Raw genomic sequence first — 10223 nt, 5'->3', positions numbered from 1 at the left:
GCCTCTGCGGCTTTGATAATCAGGAATGTGCTCGGATCAGTTTAAAAATACTCTGTGTTCTACTTTGAAAACAGAGTACATAAAATGATTTTCTTAACATTTTACATGTAATAGCGGCAGTCAGGTCTTTTTGAACACAGGAAAAGCCTGACACAAATATGGAACAAACCAAATATGGTAATAGGGTTAGAAAAAACCTGGCAGCTCCTGCAAAACCTGCACAGGGCCAATTCCAAAGCTCTGAACTGTTGCTGAGCTCTACCCCCTGAGGCTGGGCTGCCTTATCGGCCCTCTCCTTCAGACAGGTTCAGGCTTCTCTTCATTTGGTTTATCTGCAACCCAGTTCCATAACCTGATGATTTGCCTCTTTTGCTTAATTCCTCCATTAGTAGTTTTTTTTTTTCGTTCCTACCAGCCTCTGTTCTGTCTGTGTTTTATGAAACATTTCCTCGTGGTGTGTCTGTACTGTGAGGCACATACTCCAGGATATCAGACATGTTGGTTAGCCCTGTGCGTTCTTCCCAAGAGGCATGTAGGTTTCCATAGTTTGGGTTATATGGGATCCTGTTCCTCCAAGCAGTGTGCAACTGAGTAAACAGATAAGGCAGGCAAACATTGGACGATGTGTAAATAAGTAAATAAAAGAACTAGGACAATGGAGGTTATAAGGAATATATTTAAAATACATAATTTACAAGGAAATAAGATTTGTTGTTTTTAGGCCAGGCGCAGTAGCTCATGCCTATAATCCTAGCACTCTGGGAGACCGAGGTGGGTAGATTGTCTGAGCGCAGAGGTTCAAGACAAGCCTAGGCAACATGGCAAAACCCCGTCTCTACTAAAAATACAAAAACATAAAAAAAATTAAAAAAATTAGCTAGGCATGGTGGCGCACACCTGTAGTCCCAGCTACTCAGGAGGCTGAGGCAGGAGAATTGCTTGAACTGGGAGGTGGAAGTTGCAGTGAGCAGAGATCTGGGCGACAGAGTGAGACCCTGTCTCAAATAAATAAATAAATAAAATAAAAAGTAAAAATAAATAAATAAGATTAGTTGTTTTTAGTAGAGAGAGTAAAAAGGTCTGGCAGATGGATGGATTTATGACTTGTTCATTCCTCATCCAATGATAACTAAGTAAATGTGCTATGCTAGACACTGTAAGATAGAAAGAAGATGGATAAAACATAATTCCTACTCTTAAAGGTTATACTTTGGCCAGGCCTGGTGGCTCCTATCTATAATCCCAGTACTTTGGGAGGCTGAGATGGGAAAACTGCTTGAGCTCAGGAGTTTGACACCAGCCTGGGCAACATAGTGAAACGCTGTTTCTACAAATAAAATAAAATTAGCTAGGCATGGTGGCACATGCCTGTAGTCCCAGCTACTTAGGACACTGAGGCAGGAGGATTGCTTGAGCCCAGGAGTTCGAGGCTGCAGTGAGTCACAGTCATGCCACTGTACTCCAGTTGAGTGACAGAGTAAAACCCTGTCTCAAAAAAAAAAAGTTATAGTTTGTAGAAGAGAGATGATATATGTACTCATACTAGGTAAAAAGTGTTATTACAAAGGAGATACACAAGGTTAAGGCAAGGAAGCAATGATTTGGGTTAGGGAGGAGGTGGAAGCATTTAAAGTGGGCTTAAAGCGTGGATAAGATGGGTGCGATTTCACGTAATGAATGTTTTGCCAGGTCACTGATGCCTCGAGGTAAAAATAAGTCACATTAGATGAAAAAGCAACATTTTTCTGGCTTTGGCCAAGATTTACCATCATAGCATTCTGAGAATCTTACAAAATCTGCTCTCCCCAGTATGTTTTTGGCAGTTGCCAGGGCAGTAGTTCTCAACCTTTTGAGGATTACATTCTCTTTTGAGAATCTGACAAAACCTATTGAATCTCTTCCCAGAAACACAAACATATACCCAGTAAGTTGATGTAATTTTCCAGAGTTCATGGACCCCTGCAGCCTGTTCTTGAACTCCCAGTGGTCCATGGTTTCTAGTGTAAGCATCCTGGTGCAGACTGTACCTGAGGCCCTGAAGCTATTGGTGTTCACAGCAACGTAGCAAGGTCACACTGCCAGTGGCTTGGGAACGCTTGCTATGCACAGAAGCCACATTGTTTTCTCGGAGCTCTCAGTGCCTCTAGTGCAGACTGATCTGCATAACTCTTAGGGCCAATTTTGGTGCTAAAGCAGGGTTCCTCACTAGAGTGTTCCCACATGTACACACACGACCAGAATGAGGAGTGTAGTTTGTAGGGTACACGCATTTTTTAATGTTTTCCTGGTGATTCTGATACCTGTGATGCATCCCTCCACACCTACTGACTTAGGATGTTATTTTCTATGGGCCTCCTCCATCCCTCATGCTGAGATACTCCTGGCAAGCCCATCAGACATGCCCAGACGAATCTGTATCCTGGCTTGGAGCCCGGCTTTGGCTCAGGCTAGGACATCCCTCCCACTCCCCTTCCGTGCTGCATTTACACTGAAACTGGATGGCAAAATAAGGTCACCAACAAGGAAACTCTAGAAAAAAGGCAGTTTACAAGTGTTAAAGAAAATATTTCTATAACACAGCTGCATTGAACAGGGCTAGGCTGCAGCCTTTTGAAATTAAGGATGTGACCTGGGGTTGCTGACTGAATGTTGAGTTGTTCTGATTTGTAGTTTTAGAATTAGACCAACTTTTGGGAATAGTGAGGAGGTGGGGGTGAAAACCACATCCCTGTTACTATTTTTTATACCATTGAATATCAGTGTGGTAGCTCCCTCAGGACCAAAGCTGGATTACCCAATAGAGAGGGTAAACATGTGTTTAAGGCACCAGCAGCACCTCCTCCCATCATCATCTGCTCCCACCTTAATCAAGGCCATATGGGCTCTCTTCTCTACCAAGACCCCCTTTCTCAACTGGAAAGCGCAATCCAGGCAAAACTATGGGTACCATTTGTTTCCAGAGGATAATCTGTATCTCTGAAGACTTGAGGACAGACATCTAGTTCATACACCTCAGTTCTTTCCAAGAATTATTGCAGTTACTCACACATACCCACTCTACTAGATACTGGGTCAGACACTTCAGAAACAAAACATTTATGGTGAGTTTGTGGAAGGGAGATATTCTGGGGAAAATGTGAGAAGGCGACCTTCCTAAGATCCCTTGATTCATAATACAAAAGCAAGCTATGTTCACACCTGTCAGAATGACTCTTATTCAAAAAGATGAAAGATAACAAGTGTTGGCAAGGATGTGGAGAAAAGGGAACCCTTGTATACTATTGGTGGGAATATAAATTAGTACAGTCATAGTGGAAAACAGTATGGAGGTTCTACAAAAAATTAAAAATAGAACTACCATGTGATCCAGCAATTCCACTTCTGGGTATCTATTCAATGGAAATGAAATCAGTGTGTCAAAGAGATACCTGCACTTCCATGTTCATTGCAACATTGTTAACAACAGCCAAGACTGGAATCAACCTAAGTTCAACCTAAGTGTCCATCAGTGGATGAATGGATAAAGAAAATGTGTGTGTGAGAGATGTATATGTCACATTTCGTTGTGTGTGTATATAAATATACACACATACTGGAATACTATTTTGCCTTAAAAAAGAAGAAAAGTCATTTGTGAAAACATGGATAAACCTGGAGGATATTATGTTAAATAAAATAAGCTAAGCACAGAACAAATACTGCATGATTTCACTTATACGTGCAATCTTAAAAAGTCTAACTTAAAAAGTCTAGAAACAGAATAGAATGGTGGTTACCAGAAGCTTGGTAGTGGGGTGGGAGTGGGGGTTGATTGGGAAGATGTTGGTTAAAGAATACAAAATTTCAGTTCAACAGGAGGAATAAGTTCAAGAGATCTATTGTGCAACATGGTGACTAGTTAATAACAACATATTCTATACTTAAAATTGCCAAGACAGATGTTAAGTGTTCTTATTACACACACACATACATCAAAATAAGTGTGTGTGGTAATGCATATGTTAATTAGCTGGATTTAGCCATTCCACAATGTATACAGATTTCAAAACATCGTGTTTTGTACAGCATAAATGCATACAACTTTTGTCAATTATAAAAAAAAGAACCATACCATCTGTGAACTAGGCCTGCTTTTTGCCTCAAGTTTTATTTATTTATTTATTTTTCCTTGCCTAAATTTAATGTAAAGCTTTTGCTGTCTTAAATGTTTTCATTAAGAGGAGTGGGGGAAAGAGAAGGCACAAGGCTTTTTTAATCTTTTAATGTTTCTGGTTCTTTCTCTTTTTTTTTTGAGACGGAGTCTTGCTCTGTCACCCAGGCTACAGTGCAGTGGCGTGATCTCGGCTCATGCAACCTCCGCCTCCCGGGTTCAAGCGATTCTCCTGCCTCAGCCTCCCAAGTAGCTGGGATTACATGCCTGCCACCGTGCCTGGCTAATTTTTGTATTTTTAGTAGAGAAAGGATTTCACCATCTTGGCCTGGCTGGTCTTGAACTCCTGACCTCATGATCCACCCGCCTCGGCCTCCCAAAGTGTTGGGATTACAGGCGTGAGCCGCCGGTTCTTTCTCTTTTTTTTTGCAGAAAATTATGAAACTTTATTGCAAGACATTATGAAAATCTAAATAATACATACCCTATCTTCATGGCTAGAAATACACAATATAATAAAGACGTGAATTCTTTCAAAATTGATCTATAGATCTAGTAACAATGCTAATGAAAATTCTACATTTTTCATGGAGCCTGACAACTGGCTCTAAAATGTACATGTAAGAGCAAATTTCAAAACAACAACCACCACCCAAGACATTCTTGAATAAAAAGAATAACAGCTGGGTTCAGTGGCTTATGCCTGTAATCCTAGCACTTTGGGAGGCAGAAGTGGGAGGATCACTTGAGCCTAGGAAGTCAAGGCTGCAGTGAGCTGTGATCATGTCACTGCACTCCAGCTTGGACAACAGAAAAAGACTCTGTCTGAAAATAAATTTAAAAAACAGATAAGAAGGGAGGACCTTCTCCACAAGGTATCAAGTCTCACTATAATAAAATACTTAGGAGTAATTTTTTTTTTATTTCTAACTTTTAAGTTCAGGGGTCTATATGCAGGTTTGTTACATAGGTAAACGTGTGTCATGGTGGTTTGCTGCATAGATCATCCCATCACCCAGGTATTAAGCCCAGCATCCATCAGCTATTGTTCCTGATGCTCTCCCTCCTCCCACCCCTTTCTGGTTCTTTCTAATAACTTTCAGTCCTGACATCTGTTCTGAAATTGTCAGGACCTTAAAAGTTCTAAAATGGAGGCAAAGAGAATGGGAAACAGGAAAGAGAAATCCTGGCCTCCCTGAGCAGGACTTAAGAGTCCAGGCTCCTGTTTCCTGTTCAGAGACAGCCGAAGCTGTAGGGAAAGACTCGATGGCAGGGATGCTCACAGAGGATGCTGGGAACCCCTATTCTCTACTGTACCAAAGCCTTTACAACAGACTGTTTTGGGGTTTTGGAGCTGAATTATGTTAAAAAAAAAATATATATATATATATATATTTTTTTTTTACTGTGGTTATTACTATCTTTGGAATTTATTTCCTTGGAGGTCAATGGCAGCCTGAATTTGGCAGCTTTCAGGGCAGTGTGTTTTTGAATTTGTTTTTGTTTCTTTTTTATCTCCTAAAGCTTGGGACTGTGAGGACTCAGGGGTATTGCCTCACTAGGAAGGAGAGCACTGTCCATATGTGATGAGATTGCTGTGCTGCAGGTCTTGAAGACTCATGTGAGCTGCCTGGGAACAAGCAGGATTCAGAACTGAGCTCCATATTAAAATCAAACCAACACCAAATCGAAAAACAAAAACAACATCCAAAGGCAGAAAACAAATGAGAGTGGTTCACACCTCTGAATATCAAGACATTATTAAAACACAAATGAAAATCTGGAAAAAAATTGGAAACCTATTGAGAGAAAATGTTTAACATCATTAATGTGCACTTTCTAATCAAAAGAAAATGATGAATGTCTCAATAGAAAATTGGATAAAGGGTATAAACAAGAAACTCATAGAATAATATGAATGGCACTAACCATGTAAAAATGCTCACTCTCACCAGTAATCAAAGAAATGAAACTTAAAAAAGCATCATAGTTTTGATGATCCAATTGGCAAAGATTAAAAATAAAAATGAAAACTAAGTGTGTGGAGAAATGAGTACTTTTATAAATTGTTTGCGAGTGTATAAACTGGTAAATTTACACACTTACAATAAATACAAAAATTAGCCAGGTGTGGTGGCATGTACCCGTAGTCCCAGCTACCTGGGGGGGTGATGTGGGGGGATCAATTGAGCCTGGGAGGTTGAGGCTGCAGTGAGCCATGATTACACCACTGCACTCCAGCCTGGGCAACAGAGCAAGACCCCATCTCAAAAAAACAAACAAACAAAATAAAAATAAATAAATAAATAAGAGCCTGATGAGGTGGTGGGCACCTGTAGTCCCAGCTATGCAGGAGCATGAAATGGGAGGATGGCTTGAACTCAGAAGTTTTGAAGCTGCTATGTTTGCACCTGTGAATAGCCACTGCACTCCAGCCTGAGCAACATAGCAAGACCTCGGTTCTAAAAGTGAATGAATGAATGAGTAAATACATAAATAAATAAAATTAGGACCTCAAGCCCCATAAGACCAGTCTACATGTCAGAAAAACATCAAACACAAATTGAGGGACATTCCACAAAATACGTTACCAGTACAATAGCACCTCCTTATCAACAGTTTTACTTTCTGTGGTTTTAGTTACCTTCAGCAAATTGTGGCAAAAAATATTAAATGGAAAATTCCAGAAATAAAAAAATTACACATTTTAAATTGTGTGCTGTTCTCAGTAGCTTGATGAAATCTCAGGCCATCCCACACCATCTCACCCAGATGTGAGTCATCCTTTTGTTCAGCAGATCCACACTGTCAATCCTGCCCACCTGTTAGTCACTCAGTAGCCCCTTCATGGATTCTGTCACAGTACCACAGTGCTTGTGTTCAAGTCACTCTTTTTTTTTTTTTTTAGATGGAATCTTGCTCTGTTGCCAGGATGGAGTACAGTGGCGAGATCTCTGCTCACTGCAACCTCTGATTGCCTGGTTCAAGGGATTCTCCTGCCTCAGCTTCCCGAGTAGCTGGAATTACAGGCACGGGCCACCACGCCCAGCTAATTTTTTTTTTTTTTTTTTTTTGTATTTTTAGTAGAGATGGGGTTTCACCATGTTGGCCAGGATGGTCTCGATCTCCTGATCTCGTGATCCACCCACCTTGGCCTCCCAAAGTGCTGGGATTACAGGCGTGAGCCACTGCGCCTGGCCTTCAAGTCACTCTTATTGACCTCATAATGGTCCCAAAGCACCAAGAGTAGTGATGCTGGCAATTCAGATATGCCGAGGAGAAGCCATAAAGTGCCTTCTTTAAATGAAAAGGTGAATCTTCTCAACTCAATAGAAAAAGAAAAAAAATCATATGCTGGGGTTGCTGAGATCTAAGACAAGAACAAACCTTCTATCTGTGAACTTATGATGAAGGAAAAAGAAATTCCTGCTAGTTTTGCCATCACACCTCAGATTGCAAAATTTATGGAGACTGTGCGTGATAAATGCTAGTTAAGATGCAAAAGGCATTAAGTTTGTGGGTGGAAGACATGAACAAAAACGTGTTCCGATTGATGGCAATTGGGTTCAGTACTAGCTGAGGTTTCAGGCACCTACTGGGGGTCTTGGAATGGCCCTCACAGATAAGGGTGGCTACTGTACTCCTTAAAAGAGTTAAAGTCATAAGAAACAAGGAAAGACTGAGAAAGTGTCACAGGCTAGAGAACACTAAGACATGCCGACTAAACACATGAATGTGGTATCCTGAATTAGATCCTATAATAGAAAAAGGATGTTACTGGAAAAACTAATGAAATCCAAATGAAGTCTGGAGTTTAGTAATAATGCACCCTGTTGGTTTCTTAGTTTTGACAAATGTACCATGGTAAGGTAAGATACTAACATTGTAGGGTGACTAACCATTCCAATTTGTGTGGAAGAGGGGTTTCTTGGGATGTGGGACTCTCAGTGCTAAAACCAGGACAGTCTGTGCAAACTGGAATGACTGGCTCTAATCTAACAATTGGATTAGAGGTATATGGGAATTCTATATTATCTTTGTAACTGTTTTTGTAAATCTAAAAGCATTCCAAAATAAAAAGTTTATTAAAAATAATAAGACAAATTAAAAACAAGTTAGGAATAGCTGACTAATAATGAGATAATAGGCCTAAAGAAGTTAAATATCACTTTAGTCAAATAATTTATTAAAGTCCTACTAGATGCAAAGTTTTTTGATGGTTCCTGCTTTCCAGTGTACAAAACAGATATATATATGTGTGTGTGTGTTTATATATACCATTTTTCTTTCTATAATCTTGCTGTTATATTTGCAGAAATATATGTGTTTGTGAGGAACTCTGTGGGTTTATTCATTTGGCCTTTTTATGCATTTACTTTTAGCATACATTAAACACACTTTTAAAAGTGTGCATTTCTTTTCTTTCTGTCTTTTTTTTTGAGACAGAGTGTCGCTCTGTCATCCAGGCTGGAGTGCAGTGGTGTCATCTTGGCTCACTGCAACCTCCACCTCCTGGGTTTAAGCGATTCTTCTGCCTCAGCCTCCCAAGTAGCTGGGATTACAGGCATGCACCACCACACCTGACTAATTTTTGTATTTTTAGTAGAGATAGGGTTTCATCATGTTGGCCAGGCTGGTCTGAACTCCTGACCTCAGGTGATCCGCCCACCTTGGCCTCCCAAAGTGCTGGGATTACAGGTGTCAGCCACTGCGCCCGGCCTAACATGTGCATTTCTTGCCATTCCACTGTTTATCCATGGATTTCTTTCTTTCAAAATATTCATTTCTAAGCCTTTTTTCATATACTTCCATCTCCTCTTCAAAAAAGTTTCCACAATTAAATTAGTCTATGTTAAACCCCCCACGTACAGGAGCCTGGACCATCCCCTGTGCTATTCTCACAGAGTTTCACTTTCCGTATTTACTAGTTTTTTTTTTTTTTTTAAATGAAGCTTCTGGCTAGGCGTGGTGGCTCACACCTGTAATCCCAGCACTTTGGGAGGCCAAGGTGGCTGGATTACCTGAGGTCAGGAGTTCTAGACCAGCCTGGCCAACGTGGCAAAACCCCATCTCTACTAAAAATACAAAAATTAGCCGGGCGTGGTAGTGGGTGCCTGTAATCCCAGCTACTCTGGAGGCTGAGGCAGGAGAAACACTTGAACCCTGGAGGCAGAGGTTGCAGTGAGCCAAGATGGCGCCACTTCACTCCAGCCTGGGTGACAAAGTGAGACACTGTCTCAAACAAAAAACAAAACAAACATAAAATGAAGATTCTATTTACTTTTTTCTATTTATAAAATAAGGTATAATTTACATATAGTAAAATTCACCCTATTTAGGTATACAGTTCTATGAATTTTGACTACTCCGATACATTTTCACTATTGTAATGCGAATAGTTTCTTCTTGATTTTTTTTTTTTTTTTGGTTTGTTTTTTGAGACAAGGTCTTGCTCTGTTGACCAGGCTGGAGTGCAGTGGTTCGATCACGGCTTGCTGCAGTCTTAACCTCCTGGACTCAAGCAATCCTCCTACCTCAGCCTCGAGAGTAGCTAGGATCACAGGTGTATGCCACCACGGGTGCAACCACACCCAGCTAATTTTTTATTTTTTGTAGAGACAGCATCTCCCTATGTTGTCCAGGCTGGTCATGAATTCCTAGACTCAAATGATCCACCCATTTCAGCCTCTCAAAGTGCTGAGATTATAAACATGAGCCACCATGCTTAGCCTGCTTCTTGATTCTTAATAGATGTTTAAATTCATCAATAAGGAGAAAAGTGACTTGAAATACTTTATCTTTGACTAGGTCTATGTCAGTTTTAATAAGTAAAACCCTCATTAAATTATTGTTCATTCCCTAAATATCCCTTTTTCTCTTGAGCATGAGATTCAGAAGTATTAAATTCTGTAGAGAAGATGACATTGGTAAATTTTGTAGGAAATCAGCAAATGGAAATATCAGAAAGTTATGATTTAATTTAAAAAGAGTCAGCATGGATTCACATCTTATCTGCCTCAGTGATATGAAATAACTTCTGGGTCTAATAACAAGTATCAGCTGAGGGAAGCCA

Source organism: Pan paniscus, chromosome 13 (assembly GCF_029289425.2).
Source record: "Pan paniscus chromosome 13, NHGRI_mPanPan1-v2.0_pri, whole genome shotgun sequence".
Taxonomy (NCBI): domain Eukaryota; kingdom Metazoa; phylum Chordata; class Mammalia; order Primates; family Hominidae; genus Pan; species Pan paniscus.
The sequence above is the reverse complement of the archived record's forward strand: the minus strand, read 5'-3'. Positions refer to the sequence as shown.